Genomic DNA, 15,073 nt, shown 5'->3' with positions numbered 1-15,073 from the left:
TTCGCCCTTTAACAAATAGCCTTTTAATTTTCTGCCAGAAGGGCACGGAGAGGGGGGGAGAGGGAAAAGGGGGGGCTGGAGAGGGGGTTGCACGGAGGAGAGAGAATCAATCAGACATCCATCTTCATCATTGCTGCCAAGGGACCGTTTGCACTGGCTGGATGCCCCTGGGGGAAGGTGGGGTGGAAGAGAGGAGAGGTTGGGGTGAGGGGGAGGCAGGAGGCGCAGAGGGGCTGGGGAGGGAGGGGGGGCACAGAGATTCCCAAAATCCACATGGAATGGTCGCTCTCCAGGAATACAAACAGCAACGCTTGGAGGCCAGGGAAGGGGGGAGAGGGGGGTTTTCCAGCTCTTACTCTGTTCTCCGAAGAGGCTGGGTCAAACCCAAGAGTGAGCTCGGTAGCTCTGGCCCAGGGCAGAGCAGCAGCCAAGGGAGATCCCCATTCCTGCCCCCTGGCAGTGGGGAACTCCAGGTGAGGTGGAGAACAAAGACACGGGGGGAAGCTCCAGCAGCACCTTCTCCTTCCAGGATGAGCTCCTCACAAACAGCACACACAGCTCCTACAGCAAGGCAGAAGGGTCAGAGGAGCTGGGAACTCTCCTCTCCCAGTGCCTGGACAGCAAGGAGGGAGCCAGCAGGTGAAACCAGCACATCATTTGCCTCTCCTCTCCTCCAGATTCTCTCCTGCAAAGGGAAATCAAGCCACACTTTCAGCTTTAGCTGGAATCTGTCGCCTCTCCCACCAAAAAAAAAAAAAAAAAAAAAAAAAGCAGGGAGGTTAATTAGATGTTTGCAATCCAATTTACGTCTTGTTTGTGAAACCAGCATTTCAGCTGTAACCCAGCCCGGGAGCCCCCCGTGCCCTCGCTCTTTTGCTAAATTTATTTCACAGCTTTACAGGACCGGCTCAGGCGGGTCAGAACTCTTCCATTATCATTTTATCGCTGCCTCTTACTCTGTAATTACAAGCTGCTTCCCTCGCCCCCTCCCTCCTCTCCTTCCCCAGCCCCCTCCCAGCACAAGGTGGGAGATGCTGGTCTGGCTTTAAGCTCCTTGCACGATTTGTCTCAGCCGCAGAGGCCGGGGCAGCCTGGCCCTGGCTGCAGCAGATAAGGCAGGGAAGGTGCCTGGGAAAGCAGGGGGAGGATGCTGCTCTCCAGGCCCCCCTCCCCAAGGATTAAAATATTCAGATGCACCGATGAATAGCAATGAGAGCTGGGAATGAAGGCCTGGAGACTCAGCTTAGGAGAGGGTGGAATCGAGCTGGCAGGGAGGAGATGAGCTGCAGAGTCACGGGAGGCTGGGGCACATCCCCTCCTGTGTCCTGGGCCGACCCTCAGCTGCTCCCAGGGACTGGATGGGAAGGTACTGCTTGGAATGGGCCAGGATCGTGCCAGGAGATGTGCAGAGCTCTGGTCTGTGCCCTGTGGATGTGTCCAGAGAGGCTTTGGGAGCCCTGCTGGCCAACATTCCCGGCGAATTCCAGCAGGAGGGAATGCTCCTCCTTGAGGAGCATCTGGGGTGCAGAGCCAGGAACCAGCACCTCCCTGGGCTTGCAGCAGCTCCTGTGTGCACACAGGACAGCCAGCCATGGGGACTGGAGTCCCGGGGCTGGCAGGGCCACCAGGGGCTGTCCCCAGCCAGCAGGGTCACTGGGACACACGGAGCAGGGCAGGATCCCCACACCAGCCCCCTGGGCATCAAACCCAGCCCTGCCCAAAGCTCCAGGCTCGGGGAAGGGGCCACATCCCCCCCAGGGAAGGATCAAACCTCAGGCTGAAGGGCTTCCCTGGGACAGCCCAGGGACAGGAGGGGACAGGCAGGGGATGTCCCCACCTCTGGGGCTCTGTGTCTCTAGGCCGTGGGGTGAGGCGTCACAGCACCGCAAAAGTGAGTTTGGGATGGAGGTGGCACTGTCCCTGTCCCTGTCCCTGTCCCTGGAGAAGGAGCCGTGCCTTGCTGTGTGCACGGCCCCGGATGCAGCTGACACGGCCAGCAGGGCCCGGCTTTGTTGCAGAATTTGGCTTCCTTTCAGTCACCTGTGACACGAATCAGACGGGAGCTCGCAGGCAGCGTGAATACACACACACGGGGCCGGCTCAATTGCCCATGAGAAGGTTCGTGTAATTAACAGGCAGCCAGCTTTTCTTTCATGTGACAAAGGCAGGATGGGGAGGGCTGGGGGGGATTTTTCTGTGCCCGTCCCCTGAGAGCAAGTTCCAGCAGGACTGTTCACAGGAGCAAGGAGCCAGGCTGTGAGCAGGACCCTGGGGGCAGGGAGGGGCCCCCTTTGCCCGGCCCTCATTTCCCTCCATGCACAAGCAGGGTCCTTTCCCATCCTTGGGGGTGTTAGAGCCTTTCCTCTGCTACAGCCACAGCGCAGGGAGGAAAAAAACATTGATAGTTTTGATAAAATGTTTGATGAGATGGCACAAGGATGGATCTTTCTGCTGTGCCACGCTCTGAGCAATCCCCCACCCTGTACTGGCATCCCCCCAGGATCTCTGGGGCCAGCGCTGAACTCACATCCATCACCACAAACACACAAATTCCCAGTTCCCAGCCCCGGAGCGCACCTGGCCCTGCCTGTGTCGCTCAGCCCACGGCGTCCAGAGCCACACGAGCAGCAGGAGCACAAAGACACCTCCCAAAAACAAAGATCAAAGCTGAGAACACTCAAAGCCCATTAACCTGGGGCTGTTAATCACGCAGCATTCCCCGGTGGGGACAGCCCTGCCGGGAGTGCCCGGGCTCCAGGTGACACGGGACAGGCTGGGATCGCTCCAGAACCGCCCGGGATCTGCCCAGAATGAATTCCCTGCGCAGGAGAGATTGGAAATAATCACCCCGAGGCGAGGCGGGGAGCGCCTGCAGAGCCTCTCACCCTGCCGGGGATAATCCCCTTTGTGGCTGGGCTGGGGGCAAGGCGAGGAAATCACGATTTATCATCGGCTGGAAGCGCGGCCATCCTCGGCAGGAGGAGTTCCAGCCGCGCTGCTGAGCGCAGGGAGCGGCAGGAGAGATCCAAAATCACCCCGGGGCTCGGGGCTGGAGAGCTCCTGGGACGCGGAGGGGACAGCCCAGGGGACACACGGGGGACAGCCCAGCACCCACGGGACAGGGAATGCCAGGAGAGCAAAGCCTCTGCCTGCACGTGGAGGCTGAAGCCCCATCAAGCCCTCACAGCTCCGTGATATTAAAGCTTTCCCCTCATGCATAGAAGCAGGCAGGGGGGCTAATTGCTTCTTATGACACTATAATGGTAGGACTATTTACACTAGATTAAAATCCAATTCATAATGAGGTATAATAACTTTGCAAATGCCAGGATTTGTCAAAGGGTGAGGGAGCAGCACCGAGACAGAGCGGAGCAGCCTCGGACCTGGGGTGGGAGGAAGGGGCTCCCGGCAGAGCAAGGGTGTCACCCTGATTTTTGAAGTTTTTCTGAGCCTTCTGATGTTTGCATTCTCACAACAAACTTTCTCACACTCTTTGTGTAAATAAGCCCTGGAGCAGCTTCACAGCCGAGCAGGGAAAGGCACAGCCCGGGGCAAGGGGCTCTGCAGAGCCTGGGGAGGGGAAGGGGCTGTGGGCACGAGGGTGGATCAACCACAGGGCTACTGGGCTGTGGGAATCCATAAATCCAGAGGGTTTGGGGAAAGCTGCAAAAGGCAGGCCTCAGAGGCAGCAGGACTGTGATTAGAGCTGAGCAGGAGCCATGAGATCGGTCAGCAGAAAAATGATGTAAAATGTAGAAAAGCAAAGACAAACAGAGCAATGGTCTGTGTATTAACACTTGCCTAGAATAACTCCCTCAGCTACAGAAAAGTTTATCTAGTGAGATATTAGGGAGTTTTAAGCTTAATAATGGAGGTCTGTGCATTGTGTTTAAGGCTTACAAGCAGGTATTGTATTTGAAATAAGCAACCATAGTTTAACCAGAGGTACCTGTGCTCATAGTGGTTGGATGGAACCACAGTCAGTGTGCTTCTGCTTTGTGTGATTGCTCAAAACACCGTTAAAGTGAGTTGGAACACGGAGTTCTTGGTCTGCCACCTGAGATGTGAGCTGCTGGCATCTTCCCATTGTCACAACCACGGAATGGGACTGATGCTGGAAAATCAAACAGCTCAAGGCACGTTCCCAGCAGTCCTGTCCCGTCTGTGATTTGTGCACAGCCCCACCTCAGGAGCAGAGCTCCCCCCAGGGACGTTTTGCTCCAGACACAAGAGTCCTGGTGGGACACCAGAGGTGCTGAGGCAGCCTCTGAACCAGGAGCAGGAGCTCTCATGGAAAACCTCCCTCGCTGGATGTCACACACAGGTCACACCCTCAGAAACTCACCCTGCCCGCCCAGTGTCACTGTCACCCCTGCCAGCACCCCCAGCCTGTCCCAGCCCCATCCCAGCCCCATCCCAGCCCCATCCCAGCTCCATCCCAGCCCCATCCCAGCACAGAGCACACCCCAGCCCCATCCCAGCCCCATCCCAGCCCCATCCCAGCCCCATCCCAGCTCCATCCCAGCCCCATCCCAGCCCCATCCCAGCCCCATCCCAGCCCCATCCCAGCCCCATCCCAGCCCCATCCCAGCACAGAGCACACCCCAGCACTGCCCTCTCGTCTCCACATTTCTCTTCACAGAGAAAAGCAAAACACAACTCCCCAAAAATATTTCTGAGATCCACAGTCCCTGAACCTCAGAGAACAATCAAAACGGTTCTGATCTCATTTGCTGTGCCTGTGTTGTTCACAGGTAAAGTACATGATAAAAAATGGCTCACCTAAAAAAATTAATGATTAAATTCCAGCAAAAGTGTTTTAATTCCTTGACCAATAAATCCATGTCTGTGTGTATCAAAACTGTCAGCTAACAATCACAAACTACTATTAAAAGAAATTAAGTACTTTACAAATTCAATTTAAATATAATATGATATAATATGATATGATGTAATGTAGTGTAATATAATATAATACAATGTAATATAATATAATATAATATAATATAATATAATATAATATAATATAATATAATATAATATAATATAATATAATATAATATAATATAATATAATATAATATAATATAATATAATATAATATAATATAATATAATATAACATAACATAACATAACATAACATAACATAACATAACATAATATAATATAATATAATATAATAAATATATAATTAGCCTTCTGATAGGATGGGGTCAGCTGCATCCCCTCTCCCCTTTGCCAGGGCTGCCTTGTTCCAGTGCCCTGTCCCCAGGGATGCTCCTGCAGCCAGGGGGGGAGGTTTGTGTGGCAAGGAGGTTGCCAGCAAGCCAGGATTGTCCAGGCCTGCCAGGATCAAGCTCCGTGCCTGCCCAGTCCAAGTTACAGTGGCCTGGCTGAGCCCAGCAGCACATCACTCCTGACGTGCTCCAGGAGCTCTTTGTTTATTTATTTATTTATTTATTTATTTATTTATTTATTTATTTATTCCCTGCCAATGACATGGGTGGTGGTGCCCTCTGAATTCCAAGCAGGTCTCAGCTCTGTGCTCCTGCTCTGGGTGGCTCTGCTGGGGAGCAGGAACACAGGAGGAGGACTGAGCTATAAAAACAGCAAAAACCTTCACACACCCTGCACTCAGAAGAAAATCAGTTGAGCACCTGGGCACACCCTGCCTCCTGGTAGGGCTGTCAGGTTTGAGGGAGATCCCAAAAAAGCAGAGCTGCTCCTCACGGAATTATAAAGATCTTCCTAAGGGGAGGCAGGAGATGCTCCAGCAGAACATGGGGATGCTGGATGTATAAATATGTTCAAGATATAAAAGAGGAAGGGTCAAGGAACCCAGCAGGGGCAATGAGGCCCAGGAACACCTCTGTGTGCATGGCACCTCCAGCACCAGCCCAAGAATCTCCTTGGCCAGAGTTTGAGCCAATTCTCAGCAGCACTGAAAAGAAAAACACCATTTCCCCATCCTGGTTTTGTTTGTGAGAGGAGAGCCAAGCAGAAAGGGATGGAGGGGATGGCACTGCATCCCAAATGGAAAGAGCCAGTGGCCACTGCCCAAGTCAAATTCCAACTTTATGACATAATGGGCTTTTTCTAACCAGAGCTTGCTATTAACTCCAGCACTGGCTTAAACCCCTTGGCCTCAGGCACAAGCAAAGCAGAGCTCACACACTGTAAATGTTAATACTGCTTTAGCACTGTAATAAGCTAAAAGGTGGATGCAAGATCTGGCACATTAATTCCTTTTTTCATCTTTTTAGCACATTTCAGGGTAATATGAATAATAAATATTTGAGCTCATGAAGGTTAACGGATGGATAACCCTGGAGACTGGGACTCCCCAGGTAGGAAGGCAGCAGTTCCTTTCCACATGGCAGTGTCTCCAGCAGGGAGCCAGGGAATCTGCCTCCTCCTGAGAAGTCAGAGTTTCTTCTTGGCAGGGAGGTGTTGGACATTAAAACTTGCTGCCCGGCACGTTTGTTCACACTTCAAACGCTTGGGCTGGGGGATGAGTAGAGGTGAATATTTCCAAGCATGACGGGGCAAAGAGAGGGAAAGCTCCTCCATCCCAGCTCTCTGTTCGCGCTGAGCACGAGCCAGATTGGGCAGCAAAGGGCTCTCAGAGCTTTTGGGGCTCTAATTAGGTCTAATTCCTCCTGCAGCCAGGTGTGGATTCACCTGGCATGAGGCTTGGTGGCAGAGCAAGGGAGATGAGCCTGCAGTCACCACCAGCCCCAGGGGCTTGGCCTGGCCTTGTTTTGCAGGTAGTGGGTCTAAATCACAAGGTTTTGGCGTCTGTGAGGTGACAGCCACACTACAGCCTGAAGAGAGCAGCTGGGTGAAAAGCTCTGCTGGAGCTGCACCTCTGGATGACAAAAACGTGCAGAACGGGGCTTTGGGGGAAAGTCACACAGCTTTGGCACCCAGTCAGGGGCCACAGGAGTGCCACAGCTCATCCCAGAGCCATGGGGGAGCTTCCAGGGAAGCAGCCTGGAACACATGAGGGAAATCTTCTAATCCCAAACAAGGACCAGGTCAGGAGAGGAAGGATAGGTCTGGTGACCCAGGGAAGGGTGGGAAACCTGTGCTTAGAGAGCAAACAGTGGGAAATGAGGAGAATTCCCTTGCTTATCTGTCAGCAGAGACCTGGCAGGGAGGGAGGGAGGGAGGGAGGGAGGAGGGAGGGAGGGAGGGAGGAGGGAGGGAGGGAGGGAGGGAGGGAGGGAGGAAGGAAGGAAGGAAGGAAGGAAGGAAGGAAGGAAGGAAGGAAGGAAGGAAGGAAGGAAGGAAGGAAGGAAGGAAGGAAGGAAGGAAGGAAGGAAGGAAGGAAGGAAGGAAGGAAGGAAGGAAGGAAGGAAGGAAGGAAGGAAGGGAAGGAAGGAAGGAAGGAAGGAGAAGGAAGGAAGGAAGGAAGGAAGGAAGGAAGGAAGGAAGGAAGGAAGGAAGGAAGGAAGGAAGGAAGGAAGGAAGGAAGGAAGGAAGGAAGGAAGGAAGGAAGGAAGGAAGGAAGGAAGGAAGGAAGGAAGGAAGGAAGGAAGGAAGGAAGGAAGGAAGGAAGGAAGGAAGGAAGGAAGGAAGGAAGGAAGGAAGGAAGGAAGGAAGGAAGGAAGGAAGGAAGGAAGGAAGGAAGGAAGGAAGGAAGGAAGGAAGGAAGGAAGGAAGGAAGGAAGGAAGGAAGGAAGGAAGGAAGGAAGGAAGGAAGGAAGGAAGGAAGGAAGGAAGGAAGGAAGGAAGGAAGGAAGGAAGGAAGGAAGGAAGGAAGGAAGGAAGGAAGGAAGGAAGGAAGGAAGGAAGGAAGGAAGGAAGGAAGGAAGACGAAGCTGCTGAAGAACAAACGTGATGCAGGGGTGGAATCCCTGTCTGCTGCATCCCCGGAGAGGAGAGGAGAGGAGAGGAGAGGAGAGGAGAGGAGAGGAGAGGAAGAGAGAGGAGAGGAGAGGAGAGGAGAGGAGAGGAGAGGAGAGGAGAGGAGAGGAGAGGAGAGGAGAGGAGAGGAGAGAGAGGAGAGGAGAGGAGAGGAGAGGAGAGGAGAGAGGAGAGGAGAGGAGAGGAGAGGAGAGGAGAGGAGAGGAGAGGAGAGGAGAGGAGAGGAGAGGAGAGGAGAGGAGAGGAGAGGAGAGGAGAGGAGAGGCGCTGCCCCTCTCGGCCGTGCCCACGCCGGGCCGTGCCCGCTCTCGTTTGCGCGCTCCGCGCTCGCAGCCGCGCAGCCGGCCCGGGGAGGGAGGGATGGAGGGAGGGATGAAGGGATGGAGGGAGGGATGAAGGGAGGGAGGGATGGAGGGAGGGAGGGATGGAGAGAGGGATGGAGGGAGGGATGGAGGAGGGAGGGATGGAGGGATGGAGGGATGGAGGGAGGGATGGAGAGAGGGATGGAGGGAGGGATGGAGGGATGGAGGGAGGGGGAGCTGCCCCCGCCGTGGGGTGCGGGCCCGGGTGCTGTGCCAGGGCAGCCGTGCCCCCCGCCCCCGCCGCCCCGTTCGCCGCTCGCTCTGCTCGCTGTTGCGTGGCCGCCGAGCCCCCCTCCCCTGGCGATCCTTGGGGGATATCAAGGGCAAGGAAGAGAAGGGTTACCTGGAGGAAAGGGTTGCTAAGCAACCCCTCCCCCCCGACCCCCCCCAAAGCACCGCAAACCCAAAACTCGTTCCAGGCCTGCAACCAGATTAGCATATTAATGAGGCTGTAATTTCCCCGGAATTGTCTGCACGTCTATGCCCGCTCACAGCACACTGGCCCAGGAGTTTGCTATGCAAATAAACTGGTTTTACAGGCTGTGGCTTAATTAACTCATCAAGTTCATCTTCCTAACAAAAAAGGCAGACTAACTGCGGATTAATGGACCTGTGTTTGCTCTTCCTTCTCTCCCCCTCTCACCCACTCCCTCCCGGCGGCTCTGCCTCCCCGCAGCTCCTTCCATCCCCGGCCACTCCGGCCTCGGTGCTGGGGAGATCCTCCAGCCTCACGAGGAGATAAATCCTGGGAAAAGAGATGGGGAGGGGGGGAAAGAATCTTAACACCGCTTCCAGCAGAGTCGGGGAGGTTTCCTCATCGACTTCAAGGGGAATAAGATGGATCAGGCCTCGAGGATGGTAATTACGCCTTCAGTCGAAGCTGGCAGGTGACCACTTATGAGAAGGAGGTGGCACATGGGGACACTGTCTCTTTAAAATGGTTGTCTCCGCGCGGATCAGGGGTCGGGGATTTTGGGGAGGCGGATTAAAGAAGCGTTTCTAGGGGAGCTCTGGCAATCCTGCTCCTTCCCTCAGGGTGCAGGGCCAGAGCGGGCAAGGGGGATGCTCTCCCTCCTGGGTTAATTAGAAAGGCCCTTCCTGCCTGCGTGCCATGCTCAGAGGCACGGTGGCTTTTGAAAACGACCCCCAAAAAAGGTAAGTATAAGGATTTGCAGAGTCACCGAGGGAGAGTTGACACGGCCAAAAGTCCCCGTTCAACAGCAAACCCCCGGGCTGGGCAGCTCCCTTTGAACACCATCATCATCATCATCATCATGACTTCATCTCCCTTCCCCACCTCTCTGGTACCCTGCTCCTTCCCGGGGAAGAAGGAAGGAGCTCCCTGCGGCCCCGGGCCGGGGCTCAGATGTCCCCACACGGCTGCCACCGGGGCTGGGGGCAGGAGGAGCTGGCAGAGCTCAGCCTGGGGCTGTGTGCGCAGCGGCTCCGCTCGCAGATGAAATGTCTGAGCGGATCTGTTCCCTTTTAATTCCGGCTGCATTGTTAGTTAATTGTGGTTTGACCTCCAGGGAGGTTTTCCACGGCTCAGAAGGTGGCCTGGGATACCGAATTCAGAGCCTGGGGTGGGAACGGCTGCTTTGCCTTTCATGGCATGGATTGTGGCAGCCCGAGGAGATGCGCAGAGCCCCGACCCCGGGAAAGGGAGGAGCAGGGAAATGTCTGCAGGGAGGGGCTGGGCACGGAGCAGGCTCCTGGTGGAAATACCGAGCAAGAGGACGAGGAGCAGGCAGGGAGTGATGCCCAGGAGGCTCCACCTGAACATGGAAGAGCTTTGTCCTGTGACCAAGCACTGGAACAGGTTGCCCGGGGAGGCTGTGGAGTATCCAGATATTCCAGAACCATCTGCACACAGCCCTGTGCTCTGGGGTGGCCCAGCTGGAGCAGAGAGCTTGGCAGATGAGCTGGCTGTGCTCCCTGCCAGCCTGAGCCCTCCTGTGACTCTGTGGTGACCCTGCAGCCACCCAGCTCGGGCTCTGTGCCTCCCACCCATGGTGGTCCCAGCAGCTCCGTGCCCAGCACCCTGCAGCCACACTGCCTCACTCTCAGGCCACTGGAGTCTCCCCATGTGTTGGAATGTTGGGGGACACAAGATAGATGATGGATTTTGGACTTGGTTAATGCAAGAGATTTGATCACAGGATGCCTTGGCAAAAGCAAATGGAACTTTGAAAGTTATATTATGAGAAGATTCAATCAAATGCGTTTATTGGAGAAAAAATATCTCATTAAACTTTGTAAGTAAGAGATGTTGTAATATGTATGTTTGTGTATGTGATTCTAACTTAATTATTGTAGCACACATCACCAGTCTCCTTACAATAGTATATTAGTGCTTGTATGCTACAAAAAAGATATCCATGCAACCCCCCAGACCTTTGAGGGGTGGGATGGGGCTGGTTTCCAGCCAGCTGAGCTGCCAGAGATCTGCTGGCTGCTCCAGGCCCCCAGCTCTGCAACTTCTCCTCAAGGAAGAGCTTCACACCTCCCTTGGAAGTCTCAGAGCATTCAAATGGCACTCAGCTGAAGACCATCCCTCTACCAGCTACAGCTGCTTTGCAATGGATTTAAGTCGAAGCTTTCTTGCTAAATTTGGTTTAGACTGGACAAAGTCCTTGAAAAAATCTAACTGTACTCAGAAGCTTCTCTGCATTCACAGGAAAACGGACTGGCTGACCTAAAAGGTCTTTTCCATCTCTAATTTCTGTGGTTGTATGATTCATCCCTCTTCTTTGAAAGTGTTTCCTACACGAATCGTCTCGTCAGAGGGAAAAAAAAATATACTAAATAATCTTTTTTCATTTCCTCTCCTCATTGTCAGAGCCTGGGAGAGGTGAGGGATGTGTCTGCTCCCACGTGAACCCAGCAGTGGAAGAGAAAAGGCAAACCAGGATTCAGCTGAGCAGCTGGGGAGGAAGCTGCTCATGCCAGGAGGGGTAGGAGGAGTGATGCTGGGGACATCCTTCCTTCCCAGGAGCACAGCTGGTCCTCCCTGTCTCAGGTCAGGAGAAAACACCGAGCTGGAGAGCAGCAGCCACCTCCCCAGGACAGAGGAATGGCCCATCCCAAGCGAGGAGAGGACATCCCTCAGCCTGCTGCTCCCAGGAGACAAAATCGGGGGTGATTCCCTCCTCATGAGGCACAAACTGAAGATCACCGAATTATTCCCATTTTTCCTTTGGATAATGCCTTCCACCCCCACCCATCAGCTGATCATTCCATTCCCACATGTTCAGCAGGAGGCACCGGGTGATGTTCCTGGAAAATATCTGCTTTCAGCTGCTTTCTGCTTGAAAATGTGGGTGTGAGGTTGGATGGAGGCTCAGAGGTGGGGATTCCCAGAACAGCTGGGGAGCTGCCGTGCTTTGGGGCTTGAAGCCACCAACCTGATGGCATCAGGATAGGAGGGCAGTGGGGGACAGAGGGGGAAACAAAAGGGACAAACCCCTGCAGGAAGGCAAGCCCAGCATCTGATCCTGGCTCGCTCTCCAGCGAGGTTTTGCCGGGGATTTGGGGATCAGAGGTGGTTTGAATGATAATTACCCATCTTCAGCTGTCACCCAGGAGGTGTTTGTGTGAGGAATTGTTGTGACCATAATATAGGACTTTCAGCTCCTTTTATTCCGTTGATTTAGTGGATTTTCATTCTCCCTTTTCTTTCATTTTCTGGAAGCACTATAAACCCAAAGTCCTCCAGCATCACCCCTCTCTGCAAAATGCAGATTTATTTTTTTTTTAAACAAAGACTAAAGCTGAAGTGCTCCCAGTCAGGGAATCACCCAAGATTTGAACACTTGCCAGGTACCATTTCCACCCTTAAGAAGTACCAATCCTTTTTCCAGATGACATTCCAGGACATTGATTTTGTTTTTCTTTTCTCCAACATCGCTGCTACTCCAACAAAAGAGGGAAAATGGGTTTTCTTACACAGAGGAGGCAATCCAAGAGGTGGAAAGCTGGACCTACACAAGCCAAGCTTTGAAATGAAAATCTGCCCTTTTAGGATTAAAGAGGAGAGCAATAAAACAAGGGAACAAATTTACAGAGGGAGACATCAGCCCTCAGCTGGCAGCCCACAAGTTGTGGGGCAGGATGCAAAAATCACCCCCAGCTCCCACTCGGTGGGAGGTCAGACTCCAGGCTTGCTGGGGTCCCTTCTGGCCCTAAAATCTATGAATCTATTGATGCTCTGAGGCTTAAAAAGCAGCAGCTGCTCCTAGGCAGCACCTAGTTCTCATAAGCATTTGGAATAATGGATCCATATTGTGCCAATGCATACTAATGTTAATATACATTTGCAGCACACAATGTGATGGCTTTGGAGACACCCAGGTGTCAGATGGAATCAGTGTCACTGACACACCGTACCAGGACTCTGCTGCAGGTCCCTCCTGGCTTCTCCAGAGGGAAGCTTTTGCTTCTTGGAAATTATTGTGTTTATCCCTCATGTTTCTGTAGGAAAAAAACCAAAACAAAACAAAAAATAAAAGAGAATGATAAAGGAATTGTAGCAGTCCCACTGCAGGGTTGGTGCCTGAGGTCTGCAGGCAGCCCAAGGCTTGCAGAGGGTTTGGGATGGGGATGTGAGGGGGAACAAAGAGAGGAGCTGTGGGAGGTGTGCCCGAGGAGTTCAGGGGTGCAGCCCCTCCCTGGTGATCTCCTCTCGTGCACCAGCACAGAGAAACTCAGGGCCAGGGCTGGGGGCTGCTCCCAGCTCTGTCCCCGCTGAAGTTGTGCAGAGAATTTGTGAGCCAGAGACCTGAGCCTGCCTCTGCCAGGTTTAAACCCCCCCAGCTTTCAGGGGCAAAGGGAAAAGGGCCTCTGTGGTCGTGCTGTGGGGTTGTGGGGGCACAGGAGGAGCAGGCTCCCCCCTCCAGCCCCACTCCCTCCACACCCACAAACTGTGAGTGGAGAGGGGCACGCCGGGGGTCAGGGGAAGCTCTGGGTGCCTTCTGAGGATTTAGGGCCTGTGTGGAACACCTTCACATCCACATGTGAACACACAGAGACCTCATCTTGTCATAATTAACACCAGCCTGGCCTAAAATCCCTGCCAAACTCCCTTGTGCTGATAGGAGCCCTGGTGGGAAGCTGCCTGTTTCTTTATGGGAATTCAGGAAGCAGCACAGCACCCAGCAAGTCCTGAACTGTTTGAATGCTCATTATTCCAATTGCCCAGTCCATCCCAGTGCTTGGGACAAGCGGATTTTGTCATCAGCCAGGCACTGCAAGGGTTAAGGCTGCCCCTGCCTTGGGACTCACCCAGGCTGGGCTGGTCCTTGGCCATCCCTGTCTCCCTTTGTGAGGAGTTACTTCCAATGGAAAAGCCAAACCTGTGTTCTTCTTCTGCTGGTTTTTTTGGGTTTTTTTTTTTTTCTTGATATTAAAAAAAAAATTAAAATAAAACCTATCAGAAATATTAAAAGAAAAATAAATGGAAGAAACCAACAGCTTCCCAAGTGCCCAGGGACTCTGACCCCCTTTAAACCCTGCACAGCCCCACAGAGTACCCTGCTTCTGGATTTTCTGCCTTCCAGACACCCTGGGAAGCCCAGGATACCCAGACATCATGGGGATCCCCCCTCAGTCAGAGCGGGTGGAGCTGTTTTCGCGGTCCTGACTGCCATTCAGGGAGGCAGGTGTGCATTTCCAGCGAGGACTGGTCAGCAGAAGGGAGCGGGGATGGGGGAGAAGGGAAAGCAGGAGGGAGGAAGCAGCGTGGCCCCGTGCCCAGGTGACAGTGACAGTCCGAGCACACCCGGCACAACTGCACATTAGGCAGCCGGTGGGGTTAGGGAGGTCCGGGGCAGCCTTCCCGTTCCCTGAGGCCATGGAGGAATTATCCCATCCCTGCCCAGCACCGGGCGTCACCCGGGCTGTGAAACCGCTGCTGGAGGGATCTAGGCCGAGCTCTGAGCCCGATTCCCGGTGCCAGGACACCCCCAGAAAGGGCTCTGTCACCGAGAGAGACAAAGCTCACGCCGCGATGTCAAAGCCCGGGGCAGAGGGATGGCTCGGCTCCCCCGGAGCCGGGTACGTCAGAGAAGGCAGGGCCACGGCGATGGGTGTCGCGGGGGGAAGGTGCGTGTGCAAGGCTGGGTTTGGTGTGCAAGGCGGCTCGGGGGGGTGTGGGGAGCGGGGATTTGGGTGTGAGCGGGAGCAGGGGCCGCGCACACGGTGAAGGAATGCGGGGATGCGCGGGGCGGGCGGCGAGGGAGCTGCGGGAGAGGATGAGGCAGACAAAGAGCTCTGCGGGCGGCCAGGGGGACACCCCCAGCCCCAGCCCTGGGGGGGACACCCCGCAGGCGGCCCCTGCTCGCTGTGCTTTGAGCGTGTGCAAGGACAGGAGCGTTCACACAACCCCCGAGCGTCGCCTCTCCGTGACACCGGGGCTTCGTTCTCGGTTCTCGCCGTGAGCTCCCCCGCCCTGCGCTGGCACCGCTCAGGGCGGGCAGGCCCCGGCTTTTGGGGGGTCATTTTAAATCGTTTTTAAAGTGAAAATAAAAAAAAACGGTGCTGAGATCCTGCCTGTCCCAACGGATCTTGGGGTCCTGGGCAGCGCAGCCCCCTCCCCTCGGGAGGAAGGACTGGGGGGCATTTTGGGGGTCCGGTGGGTGTCTGATAATTCTATGGCGGTGTTCCCCAAATTTCCAGTCTTTCTGTGGGAGAAGGGAAACGGGAAGTGAGAGAAAAACAGAGAGGGGCAGAGGAGATCGGAAGGGAATGTGTGTGAAATGAGAGGGGGAAACGAAAAATAGAGCGGCAGAGGGTGTGGGGAGAGAAAAAGGAGGAGAGAGAAAGGGAGGAAGAATCGAGGGAGGAAA

The sequence above is a fragment of the Fringilla coelebs genome (genome assembly GCF_963513975.1).
Source record: "Fringilla coelebs genome assembly, chromosome: 17".
NCBI lineage: Eukaryota > Metazoa > Chordata > Aves > Passeriformes > Fringillidae > Fringilla > Fringilla coelebs.
The sequence above is the reverse complement of the archived record's forward strand: the minus strand, read 5'-3'. Positions refer to the sequence as shown.